The sequence below is a fragment of the Henckelia pumila genome, chromosome 1, assembly GCF_033568475.1.
Source record: "Henckelia pumila isolate YLH828 chromosome 1, ASM3356847v2, whole genome shotgun sequence".
NCBI classification, from domain to species: Eukaryota; Viridiplantae; Streptophyta; class Magnoliopsida; order Lamiales; family Gesneriaceae; genus Henckelia; species Henckelia pumila.
Genome location: NC_133120.1, coordinates 109388276 through 109402146, shown reverse-complemented (window position 1 = coordinate 109402146; position 13871 = coordinate 109388276). Strand labels below are relative to the sequence as shown.

The 13871-nt window shown below is 30.3% G+C and overlaps 1 non-coding gene and 1 pseudogene across 1 annotated transcript; one reads left to right on the top strand and one right to left on the bottom strand.

Annotated features, from left to right (window-relative positions):
• The first annotated feature begins 462 nt into the window (after positions 1-462).
• Positions 463-12667, top strand: LOC140872229 (uncharacterized; annotated as a pseudogene).
• Positions 7163-7273, bottom strand: LOC140876858 (small nucleolar RNA R71). Its single transcript, XR_012149090.1, has one exon. It is a non-coding gene; the product is annotated as a small nucleolar RNA R71 (small nucleolar RNA).
• Positions 12668-13871: the final 1204 nt, after the last annotated feature.

The window sequence follows — 13871 nt, the reverse complement described above, 5'->3', positions numbered from 1 at the left end:
AGCAAGGCTAGTAGCTCAAGATTGCAGGCAAGAAGAAGGAATTGATTATGATGAGACTTATGCACCAGTAGCTAGACTAGAAGCCATAAGAATATTTCTTGCATATGCATCCTTCAAAGATTTCAAAGTTTATCAAATGAACGTCAAAAGTGTTTTTTTAAATGAAAAACTTCAAGAGGAAGTATTTGTTGAACAACCACCAGGATTCACAAATCATCAATTTCCAGACCATGTATACCATTTAAACAAAGCTCTATATGGACTGAAACAGGCTCCTAGAGCTTGGTATGACACTTTAACTAAATTTCTTCTTCACAGTTGATAAAACTTTATTTAAATTTACAAAAGGTTATCACATTTTAATAGTTCAATATATGTTGATGATATTATCTTTGGGTCAACTAACCCAAACTATGCACAAGATTTTCTAAGCTAATGTGGGAAAAATTCGAGATGAGCACGATGGGTGAACTGACTTTATTTCTTGGATTACAAGTTCGACAAATGAAAAATGGGACATTCATAAGCCAAACTAAGTATACCAAAGAACTGATCAAAAATTTTGGTATGGAAAACTGCACAGTTGCAACAACTCCCACGGGTGCATCAATTAAGCTTGACAAAGACGAAGGAGGAATATCAGTTGATGCAACAATGTATCGAGGTCTAATATGTTCATTGCTTTATTTAACAGCCAGTAGACCTGACATTGTCTTTGCAGTTTGTTTATGTGCTAGATTTCAGTCTAATCCTAAGCAGTCCCACTTCATAGCTGGCAAAAGGATACTAAGGTATCTTAAAGGAACTCAGAATGTTGGTATGTGGTATGCTAAGCATAACTCCTTCAATCTAGTTGGATACTCAGATGCTGATTATGCTGGATGTAAACTGGATAGAAAAAGTACAAGTGGATCATGTCAATTCCTTGGGGATATACTGATCTCATGGTTTAGCAAGAAACAAACATCCATTGCGACCTCTACAACAGAAGCTGAGTACTTGGCTGCAGGAAGTTGCTGTGCTCAACTGCTCTGGATTCAACAATAGTTGAGGGATTATGGAATTGAACAACAGGATTCACCAATATTCTGTGATAATACCAGCACAATTGCAATCACTTACAACCCTATTATTCATTCAAGAACAAAGCATATCGAAGTTAGACATCATTTTATCCGTGATCATGCACTCAAGAAGAATATCCGACTGGAGCATATATAAACGGAGCAACAAACTGCTGACATCTTCACCAAACCACTCCCAGAGTCTAAGTTTTCTTACTTTCGAAATATTTTAGGACTTATTGAATTAACTTAAACTTAGTTTATACGTTGAAAATTTTCTAAACAGTTTAGCATGACCTAAACTGAACAATTCTCAAAAACATTAATACTTGTTTAAGATGTTTTAAAAACTCTCTTTATCTATTTACCTTGGTATAAGCATATATTAAGGGGGAATATTGTTAATTCTTTGCAGTTTATCTCTTAGGCATATAACAGACATAAAAAAAATAACACCATATACAAAAAAAAAAATAGCATATTTTATTAATAAACACCATTTACAATGTCTATTTCATTCTCCAAAGCTATTTTCCAAAGGAGAAGATGTTCCTCCAGCGGACCATCCTTCACCTCCTCCAAGCCATGAAAAAGGGTCACCACCTTTAAATCCTTCTTCAGGAGCACCAGCTGTATGCCCTCTCTGTAATATCCAAAAAATTCATAAGTCCATTCACAATTTATTTAATGAATTTAATAGATTTAAGTTATTTAATTGTATTATTCATGATTTTCAAAGGAATTTTAAATGAACTTTAATCTATTCCATTTGATAGTTATGATTTAAACACTTTTATCATTTAAATGTTTTATTGTGTTAAATTATTTTTTAAGTTATTTCATTTTATTATTCATGATTTAAATGGTTATACTTGATTTAATGGTTTATATTCTTTAAATTCTTTAAATTATGATTAGATTAAATGATTTTATGATTTATATCTATCTTATTTTAACGTTCTCGATTGAGTTAACGATTTCAGGTCGAGTTTGATTTGAGACTTACGGGATGAGGCTAACCTACGAACGAGGTGATATATAATATTTTTACGAGTATTTTTTTAAGTATAATATTTATATGCTTTTGATAGGCGATTGGGGAGATAATATTTTTATCAGTCGAGTCAGAGACGTGTGTTGACTGTGTTTTTAATAGTAGACACACGAGACGTATTAATGGAACATTATCCTATCTATCAACCCGTATCCCCACACTTAACCACCAAGTTCCCCACCCCCTTAAATGTTTTGTCTCCTTTTCATTGACTTCTCCCCATCCCACTACACGTTTCCCTTCACCATTTCTGAATACCTTCTTCTTCTCATTGGTTTCCCCTACTGTTCTTGCATCCAAGGTGAGTTAAGCTTCCAAATTTTCGTTCGTTCAAGGGTTAGCTCGTAGCCAAGAATCCGGATCAACTCCATCTATGGTTAAGTCAAGTTTTTCAACAAGTATTTTAAGATTTTGAAACCCATTAAAGATTTATAATTATTTTAATATGAAAATTTATGCTTATGTGCATGTTTTAATGGTTTATGATTTTGAAGAAGCATGAAATTACGAGTAACAAGTTATGAATTATTGAAATTGTGAAGTGTGGTCGTTCTTGACAAGTTTTTGATAGATGTGTAGAAAATAATGATTCTTTTGAAGATTATGATGTTATTGGAAGTTTTAAAGGTGAGAAATTTATGTTTAATTGAAATAAAATGAATTTTTGAGATTTTGAAGAAGTTGAGCAATTTTGATGGTAGTTACGGTTTAAAAGTTTTGAAGCAAAATCATGTAAGATTTTAGTGTTTTGAAGTTAGTTAATCCATGTTAAATTACAAGAAAATGAGTTTTGATGATTTATGTAGTTAGGATTTTGGGTAAAAGAAGTTTATGTTTGAAGTTTGAAGTGTTGAAGTTGTGTTCGGTGGCACCGGATTACCGATACTTGTTATGATTTTGAGGATAAAAATTAGTGTATTGATCCAATGATATGAGACCAATTTTATTTGAAAAATAACTTATTTATCTGCAACTTTTGTGTTTTGAGTTTTGTCAAAATCATTTTGGAAGATTGGCCAAAATCACCCGTAAGTGTGTCGAGTGGTTTGAATTTTCGGCAGTGACACATCTCGGGAGAATGAGCATAACTTTTTACTGAAAATTCCAATTAAGGTGAAATTTCGGCATTAGAAAGCAAGATCAAGGGTTAAAATTTTCATGTTTACTACTTTTCCAAATTCCGACTGCAAAATAGAGTTTAAGAATGAACAAGCAGACCCATCAGCAGAGAATGCGCGCCCCCGTGCATGGCCTTCTGATTTGAAGTTTTTTTTAGGTTATTTTAGGGTCATAAATTCATGGTTATGATCTTTTAAAACTTCCAAAATATATTTAAGAGTTTCTATGCAAAAAGCTTTAAGTTTTAACTCAAGAATGACTTACGTGGATCGATTATGTTATGTGATGCATGTACATGTCTAAGTTTCATTCATGAAACCTATGTTCAATATGAAAGTATGATTTTTATCATCTATGACATGCATGAAGTTATTGAGTAAAGTTTTATGTTCATGAATGAAAGTTTATGAAGGAAATTACGATGATATGATGATGCTTCATAATGAAATGATATGTTATGATGATACGATGATAAGTTATGATAAAATGATAAAATGATTAGACATGAATTAATGATGATGAAGCATGATATGAAATGTTGATGCATGAAAAGATTTTGATGTTTTATGTGTCTTTGTGGTGGCAATATGGGACTGGTACTTTGGTTTGGGCTCCAGAGGGACCTTTCCAAATATGGCTCAATGTACGGGTTAGGTACTCCGGGATGAGCTCCGGAGGGGCCTCCGAAAATGAATGAACAAATGTTATGGGGTGTAATGCCATATGGCTCAATGTACGGGTTAGGTACTCCGGGATGAGCTCCGGAGGGGCCTCCGAAAAGAAAGAGATGTTTGTTGATCAACAGGAACTACGAATGTGCCCATTATGAAGGTTGCCACAATTTTACATAATTCATGACCCCAAAATGATAAGTTTTTATGTTATGTTCATGGTTTATGTTCACGGTTTGATGTTTGTCCAAGTTGCATGATTTTCATTAGATGTTAGTGCAAATGTTTATTTAAGAATGAAATGGTAAAGGTTTGAGAAAATGCATGAAATCTACTTTCAAGATTTAAAGTTAAGTAAGTTGATGTCTATGTTCAAGTTCCTTGCATCTTTTAAGAGTTTTGAAGTTAATATTCAAGATTTTAAGTTTAAAGTTCCATGATGTTTACGTTAAAATTCTTCAAGTTCAAGGTATCATGTTATGTATGCTCAAGTCATTTTAAGTTTAAATTATTTTGAAGCTATAATGACATCGATATGTATATTTTAATCTTGCTGAGTCCTTTAGACTCACTATACTTGAATGATGCAGATGGTTTTGATTTAAAAAGCTCTGGTAGCATGGCTGAAGAGTCCAAGAGGCGAAGTCATTATATGACACGATAGTTCAGAAGCTCTGATGTATTTAAAGCAAAAAGATTTACCTATGCTTATTTATATCATATTGTTACAATATTTTATGTACGATGTTTAAGAGTAATGATTTAATTATTTGAATTGTCAATCTTTTAAAGATGAGTTTTGAGGATTTCAAATGGTTCGTTTTTTAAATGTTTATTTCAGATAATGTTCTTAAGTGAGTTCTTTGATTATTTTTAATTGTATTTTATATACATAGTGATGAAACTTAAAATTTGTAATTATTTATATGTTAAAAAGTGTGTTTTAAAATTTAAGTTTAATTAAAATTATGAAGTTGTATTATTTTAGTGTTATGTGTTTATATTTAAATGTTTTACTAAAATGTTGTATTTTACGGTTTGCGCAGGTTTGGTAAAAATAAAATTACTCAAGCTACAGTGGTCATAATGGAGTAATCTCAAAACCTGTAGAATCACAAAAGAGGCATCTTCAACTTTGTAGAAGACAAGAAATTCCAAAAACTTCATTAAGATGATCAAAATAATAAAACATCAAAATGGAGATAGATTTACTTTTACTATGACCAGCTTGGAGTAAAAATATCATAAGTATTTCATATTTTATCCAAAAGGGGTGAATGAGTTGTCCAAACACATCTACACAAAATATCCTACGTGTTCTATGTTGAAAAGAAAGGCTGAATCGGTGGTCTAAGGCATCAAACATGCCAATTAAAGTTGGGTCATGGTATTGACATTCAAGGAGACAAGCACCCACCAACTTTACTATTTCACATTTAATGAGCCTTGGACTCTTCCTCTCATTTGGCCTATAAATAGATGTGTTGTATAAGCTTTGTAGTGTGCAAGAGTGTAGAGAATTCTTCATTTGTAAAATAAATATTGTGTGTGTGAGAATAAAAGTTTGAGTGTGCAAGTTTCTCAAGTTCAAGTATGAAATTTCTTTTATCTTTATTCTTGAGTTTCATGTTCATGGAAAGCTAAATCTTTTTATGTCAAGGTGAAAAGGTTTCATTGTTGGTCAAGTAAGATTGTCTATATTTTGTATATTCTTTTCTTTTCTATTTTTATTTTTACTAATTGATCTTTATTTGTAGGTATAATTTTGGATGATTTGTTGTTATCTATTTACATCAAATGCTTGGTACCTTGAATGTGGTTACCTTGATTTGTTGTCAAATATGATACAATAATTACTACAATAATTATATACTATAAATATATGTATCTATTTATAATAAAGTCATATATATTATTTAGACGATAGCGTGACACTGTCGGTTGTTCTAAATAATATATTGTGATTTGAACTAACATTTACTTTATCGCATCTAACTTTTACTTTATCGCAACTAACATTTATTTTTCCGCAACTAACATTTACTTTCTCGCATCTAACTTTTACTTTTCCGCAACTAACATTTACTTTATCGCATCTAACATAAAGTCATATATTTTATTTAGACGATAGCGTGGCTCTGCCGGTTGTTCTAAATAAAATATTGTGATTTGATCTAACATTTACTTTTATGTCAATTTATATTTATGCATTTATATATATATTATGGGTACCATGTATTAAATATCGGTGGATATTAATATAGTGGGAACTATATTATATGATATACTTGTTTAAATATTTAATTGTTCTTTTTATGTTTATATTTATTCATCTATATATATATTATGGGTACCATGTATTAAATATCGGTTAATCTGATATTAATATAGTGGGAACTATATTATATGATATACTTGTTTAAATATTTCATTGTTCTTTTATGTTTATTTTTATTTTAGTTTCTTTTATTTATTTTTATTAAGCAATCTTAAATAAACCAACAATGAACCTTTGAAACCTTGACAATTTTATAATTTGTGTATTTGAAGTTTTATAATAATATTTTCATCTATAATATATTATTGCTAAAATTAAACTTACAACATCCTCTCCGTGGATCGATCTCGTACTCACGAGTATATTACTTGCAGACAACCTACACTTGGGTGAATTACAATTTAAGTTGTAGCAAGTTTTTGGCGCCGTTGCCGGGGAGGTATAAATTAAGTTTAATTTTGTTATTATGTAAATAGTATGTTGTTTTTTATTGTATGATTGTTTGGAGTCGTAAACAAAGTGGTAGACTTGTTCGAGTAACTGAAAATATTTTAAACATGGACGATAATTCTAATAATCAAGATGATAATAATAATAATCATCATCATCAAGAACATGAACAACCAAGAACACTTAGGCACCATATGAATCCAATAAGAACTAGTACACCATCTTGTTTAGTTTTTCCTCCTGATGCATCTAATTTCAATTTTAAGCCACAAGTCATTCAACTTTTACCAAATTTTCATGGCTTAGATTCTGAAAATCCATATTTGCATTTAAGAGAATTTGAGGAGGTTTGCAACACTTATAATGATCAAAATTGTAGCATGGATACTGTTCGATTAAAGCTTTTCCCTTTTTCCTTAAAAGATAAAGCTAAAACATGGTTGCAAAATTTGAGATCAAGTTCAATAAGATCATGGGAAGAAATGCAACAACAATTTCTAAAAAAGTTTTTTCCTTCCCATAGAACAAACTCTTTTAAAAGACAAATTACAACTTTTTCTCAAAAACAAGGGGAAACATTTTATCAATGTTGGGATAGATATAAAGAGTTACTTAATACATGCCCACATCATGGTTTTGAAATATAGAGAATAATTTCTCACTTTTATGAAGGTTTAATACCTAAAGATAGGCAAATGATAGAATTCATGTGTAATGGAACTTTTGAAGATAAAAACCCAAATGAAGCTATGGAATATTTGGAGTCATTAGCAGAAAATGCTCAAAATTGGGATAATATAGGCTCAATTGAACCACCAAGTAAAACCAATAATTCAACAAATGGAGGTGGTATTTATCATCTTAAAGATGATGTAGATGTTCAAGCTAAACTTGCATCTTTAGCAAGAAAAATCGATTCATTAGAAATGAAAAAGAGTGATCAATTAAAAAGTGTTCAAGAAATTGTTTGTCATATATGTGACACACATGATCATCTTACAAAAAATTGTCCTACTTTGCCTTCATTTAAAGAATGTCTCCATGAACAAGCCAATTATGTTAACAATTTTAAAAAACCAACATTAGATCCTTTTTCACAAACATACAATCCTGGTTGGAGAAATCATCCCAATTTTAGTTGGAGGAACGATAATAATGCACAACCTTCACAACAACCTCTTCAAAATAACCAAAATCATCAAGGTTATGCTCCTTATATTCCACCTCCAAGAAAAAATTTTGAAGATGAAATTCATGCATACATTCAAAAGCAAGAGTCTATCAATATTCAAAACATTCAATCTATGAATGATTTGAAAGAAACTCTTGCAAAATTTGCATCTGCACTTAATATTCATGAAAAAGGAAAATTTCCATCTCAACCACAACCTAATCCTAAAAATCAAAATCAAGAAAAATTTGATCAAGTAAAATCTGTTATTACTCTTAGAAGTGGTAAAATAGTTAATGATCCATATAGTGATGAAAACAAAGATCAGTCAAACTCAAAGAGTAAGGATGAAAATCTTGATACTTTCGAGAAAGATGATACTTTGAGTCCTAAGATTAAGAAAATTGATGATAAAATAAATAAACATGTTCCTTTTCCTCATGCATTAGTAAATAATAAAAAACAAAAAAATGATTCTGATATTTATGAAGTTTTTAAACAAGTAAAAATAAATATTCCATTATTAGATGCTATTAAACAAGTTCCTTCTTATGCAAAGTTTTTAAAAGATTTATGTACTGTAAAAAGACAATTGCATGTAAAGAAGAAAGCATTCTTAACGGAGCAAGTAAGCTCTATTATTCAAAATAATTCTACCTTGAAATATAAAGATCCCGGTTGTCCAACAATTTCATGTATTATTGGAAAAAATAAAATTAAAAAAGCTTTGTTAGATTTGGGAGCAAGTGTGAATTTAATTCCTTATTCAGTTTATGAAAAGCTTAAGTTGGGAGATTTAAAACCTACATCTGTTACTCTTTTACTAGCCGATAGGTCAATCAAAATACCTAGAGGTATCGTAGAAGATGTGTTAGTTCAAGTCGATAAATTCATATATCCTGTGGATTTTATTGTCTTGGATACACAACCAATAGAAGTACATAACGAAATTCCAGTAATATTGGGACGTCCATTTCTAGCAACTTCAAATGCTTTAATTAATTGTCGAAATGGAATAATGAAATTGTCTTTTGGAAATATGACTTTAGAACTTAATGTGTTCAATTTATGTAAACAACCAAGTATTAATGAAGATGAAGATGATAATGCAATAGAAACAATTGTGGAAGAAAATATACACCAAGAAAACTTAAATCAACAATCTGAAGTTTGTTTAGTGGAAAGTTTTGATTCAAAAAATGTTTTTAAATCAAATTTATTTGAAGAAATTAATGAACTTGAAGAAGTAAAAGAAAATGATCATCCAAAACTTGAATTAAAACCCTTGCCAATAGAACTAAAATATGCTTTTCTTGGTGAAAATCAAACATATCCTATTGTAATATCTTCTACCCTCTTACCAAAACAAGAAGAAGATTTAATAACACTACTTAAAAAACACAAAAATGCAATTGGATGGACTTTGCAAGATATAAAAGGTATAAATCCTTTAATCTGCACACATAGAATTCATTTGGAAGAAAATGCTAAAACATATCAACAACCACAAAGAAGATTAAATCCACACATGAAAGAAGTTGTTAAAAATGAAGTTTTAAAACTATTAGATGCCGGAATTATTTATCCAATCTCGGATAGTAAATGGGTAAGTCCAACACAAGTAGTACCAAAAAAATCAGGCATCACTGTTATAAAAAATGAAAAGGGAGAATTATTACAAGCTAGGATTCCATCTAGTTGGCGTATGTGCATTGATTATAGAAAATTAAATGATGCAACTAGAAAAGATCACTTTCCGTTACCATTTTTAGATCAAATTTTAGAGAAAGTGGCAGGTAATCCTTATTATTGTTTTCTTGATGGGTATTCGGGGTATTATCAAATACCAATATCATTAGAAGATCAAGAAAAAACTACTTTCACTTGTCCGTTCGGAACTTTTGCTTTTAAAAGAATGCCATTTTGTTTATGTAATGCCCCGGCTACTTTTCAAAGATGCATGCTAAGTATTTTTAGTGACATGATTGAAGAATTTGTGGAAGTTTTTATGGATGATATAACTGTTTTTGGAAACTCATTTGAAAACTGTCTTAAAAATTTGGAAGAAGTTTTAAAAAGATGTGAAGAAAAAAATCTTGTTTTAAATTGGGAAAAATGTCACTACATGGTTAAATCCGGAATTGTGTTAGGGCATGTCATATCTGAAAAAGGAATTGAAGTTGATAAAGCTAAGGTTGATGTTATTGCTAATTTACCATCACCAAACACGATAAAAGAAATTCGATCATTTTTGGGTCATGCGGGATTTTATAGAAGATTTATAAAAAATTTTAGCATAATATCGAAACCAATTTCAAATCTTTTAACAAAAGATGCACAATTTGAATGGACTCAAGAATGTGAAACTGCTTTTAAAAAAATAATTAATCTTTTAACTACATCACCTATTTTACAATCTCCTGATTGGTCTTTACCATTTGAATTAATGTGTGATGCAAGTGATTATGCTGTAGGAGCCGTGTTAGGACAAAGAAAAGAAGGTAAACCTTATGTGATCTATTATGCAAGTAGAACATTAAATAGTGCTCAAATCAATTATTCAACAACTGAAAAAGAATTACTTTCAGTAGTGTTTGCATTAGATAAATTTCGATCCTATTTAATTGGTTTTACTACTATTGTTTACACTGATCATTCTGCCATAAAATATTTATCAAATAAACAAGATGCTAAGCCAAGATTAATAAGATGAATTTTGTTGTTACAAGAATTTGATCTTGTAATAAAAGATAAAAAAGGAAAAGAAAATGTAGTAGCCGATCATTTATCAAGACTAATTTTTGAATCATCTCAAAATGAAATACCAATAAATGAAAATTTTCCGGATGATCAACTATTTTATGCTACTACTATGCCTTGGTTTGCTAATATTGTAAATTTTCTTGTGACAAATAAAATGCCTTCTCATTGGAGTTCACAAGATAAAAATAAATTTTTGAAAGAGGTCAAAAAATTTTATTGGGATGATCCTTATTTGTTTAAGTATTGTCCTGATCAAATTTTTCGACGATGCATACCCGACAATGAGGTAAGTAGTGTCATTAAATTTTGTCATTCTGAGGCATGTGGAGGTCATTTTTCGTCAAAGAAAACAGCTGCAAAAATCTTTCAATGTGGATTTTATTGGCCTTCTTTATTCAAAGATACACATTCATTTTGCAAATCTTGTGAAAATTGTCAGAAAATGGGTTCAATTTCAAAACGAAACATGATGCCTTTAAATCCAATCATGATTATTGAAATATTTGACAGTTGGGGAATAGATTTTATGGGTCCATTTCCATTATCTTTTGGATTCACTTATATTTTAGTAGCTGTCGATTATGTTTCAAAATGGATTGAAGCAATTGCATGTAGAACTAATGATCATAAAGTTGTGATAAAATTTTTGAAAGAAAATATTTTTAGTCGATTTGGAATACCTAGAGCTATAATAAGTGATGGGGGAAGTCATTTTATAAATAAATCATTTTCTTCGTTGTTAAGAAAATATGGTATTACACATAAAGTTTCTACTCCATATCACCCTCAAACGAATGGTCAGGTTGAACTTGCAAATAAAGAAATAAAACAAATTTTGGAAAAAACAGTCAATCCAAATCGAAAAGATTGGTCTTTAAGATTAAGTGATGCATTATGGGCATATAGAACTGCATTTAAAACATCATTGGGGATGTCACCATATAGATTAGTTTTTGGAAAGCATTGTCATTTACCTGTTGAAATTGAACATAAAGCTTATTGGGCAATTAAAGCGTTTAATACTAATTTAGATGATGCATCTAAATCAAGAAAATTGCAATTAAATGAACTAGAAGAATTAAGAAATGATGCATATGAAAATGCAAAGATTTATAAAGATAAAACAAAAGCATTTCATGATAAAAATATTATGAGAAAATCTTTTGAAATCGGACAAAAAGTTTTACTTTATAATTCTCGCTTGCATTTGTTTCCAGGAAAACTTAGATCGCGATGGTCTGGACCATTTATTGTTAAATTTGTCTATCCTAATGGTGCTGTTGATGTTGAAAATCCTAAAAATAATAATGTATTTAAAGTTAATGGGCAAAGACTTAAACCGTTTATAGAAAATGAAGTTCTTAATGAAGAGTTTATGCCTTTATATGATCCAACTTAATTGTTACTTATATTTTTATTTTATTTTTGCAGAATTGAGTTCACTTCCCGGTTAAGTGGCGGATAACGGTACTCCGTGACTACTTTCAGTCGGTTTTATTTCAATTTCCCAAAATAATTGAATATATATATATATAAATATATATTATGGATGAAGATATCAAAAAACTTGGTAAATATTTTCCATCTGTTTCTAAAAAAGTTCTGAGAATGATTTATGAAGGCAGATGTGAAAGATTGAGAATGCTTATGCAAAAAGGAATCCCGGAGGATATTCGTCTTATAATTGAAGCCAAGGTTCGATTAGGTGGTGAAGTTCCAAAATTCTTACTTGTTCGAAATATGTCTGGACTAGGAAAAAGTACCTATGCGAAGAAAAGAAGGGCTAAAAGGTTAGATGTTTGTCATAATTGTGCCAGATGGACTTGTAATAGACAATGCAGATCTTTGGGATATGTTTCCACAAATAGAGAAGATAAAATTGATTTCATTAAGAATGGGCTGAGTAAAGAGTCATTGGATGATATCTCATTGACTCTTGAGACGCATTCTAGTGGAGATGTAAAAGGTCAACTTCTCCGTTTATGGAAACTATTCCAAGCGCAGCGTCATGGTGATGGTCTTGGGAATCTGACTAAAAAAGACCCTATTTGCCAATTTATAAGAAAATTGGATGGTAAGCCAACCCTCGACTCATAAATATTGAAGGAACACTGTGAGCCACAATCACATCACTGTTTATACGCATGCATGTTATTATTATATATTATTATTTTTTTACTATTTTTATCATTTTGTTCACATCTGTATTCCTATTTCTGTCTTATTCCTTGTTTTCCTTATAAAATCACTCAACTCTCTCTATATTTTTTAAAAGAAAAGAAAAAAACATGACAGGATCTTCTTCACAAAAATTGAAAAATATTTGTGTCTTTTGTGGTTCTAATACTGGAAAGAATGAAATATTTGTTGATGCAGCAATTAATCTTGGAAAGAAGTTAGCAGAGAGAAAAATTCACTTGGTTTACGGAGGAGGAAATATAGGGTTAATGGGATCTATTTCAACAGCAGCTCATCTTGGAGGTAGTCAGGTTTTGGGTATTATTCCTACAGCTTTAGCTGAAGGAAATATTACAGGTGTTACGGTTGGGGAAGAGTTGAAAGTTTCATCAATGTACGAGAGAATAACTAAAATGATAGAAAATTCTGATGCTTTTATTGCCTTACCTGGTGGTTTTGGTACTTTAGAAGAAATTTTTCATGTTGTTTCTTGGGCACAACTTAATATCCATAATAAACCTGTTGGCTTGTTGAATATCAATAACTATTATGATGGTTTGTTGACTTTTCTCGATGTAGCCGTGGAACAAAATTTTATTTCAGAAAATTCACGAAGGATGCTCATCTCTGCTTCGAATGAAGACCAATTAATTGATGATCTCCAAGCTTTTGTTCATCAACCTGATTCAGCTATAACAAAGATCAATTGGTCTCAACCAACCAGTAAGAAAAGAAAACTGGATCATTGATTCAACATGTCATGAAATGGTTTGTGTTTGTTCCTCATCTTCAATAATTCCAGGTGATATCTCTTTCATCATGTACTCTTTATTTTTCTTAAAAAAAAAAATTAAAAACAATGTCATATTCAGGTTTGAGGGAGGGTTTATCTCTAAAAAAAAAAAAAAAAAAAAAAAAATTTAAAATTTAAAAAAAATATATTTCTATAATAATATTATTTTTCTTTTTCAATGGCAGAGTAAGGAGTCAAAAACTCCTGACACGCATTAGTTTTTATTTATCATTTTATCACAATAGATTAGATTTTAATATTCCGTATATATTTAAATTGCAAACTACTAAGAAAATGAAGTCTTTTTGTATAGATGTTTATTTATTATTC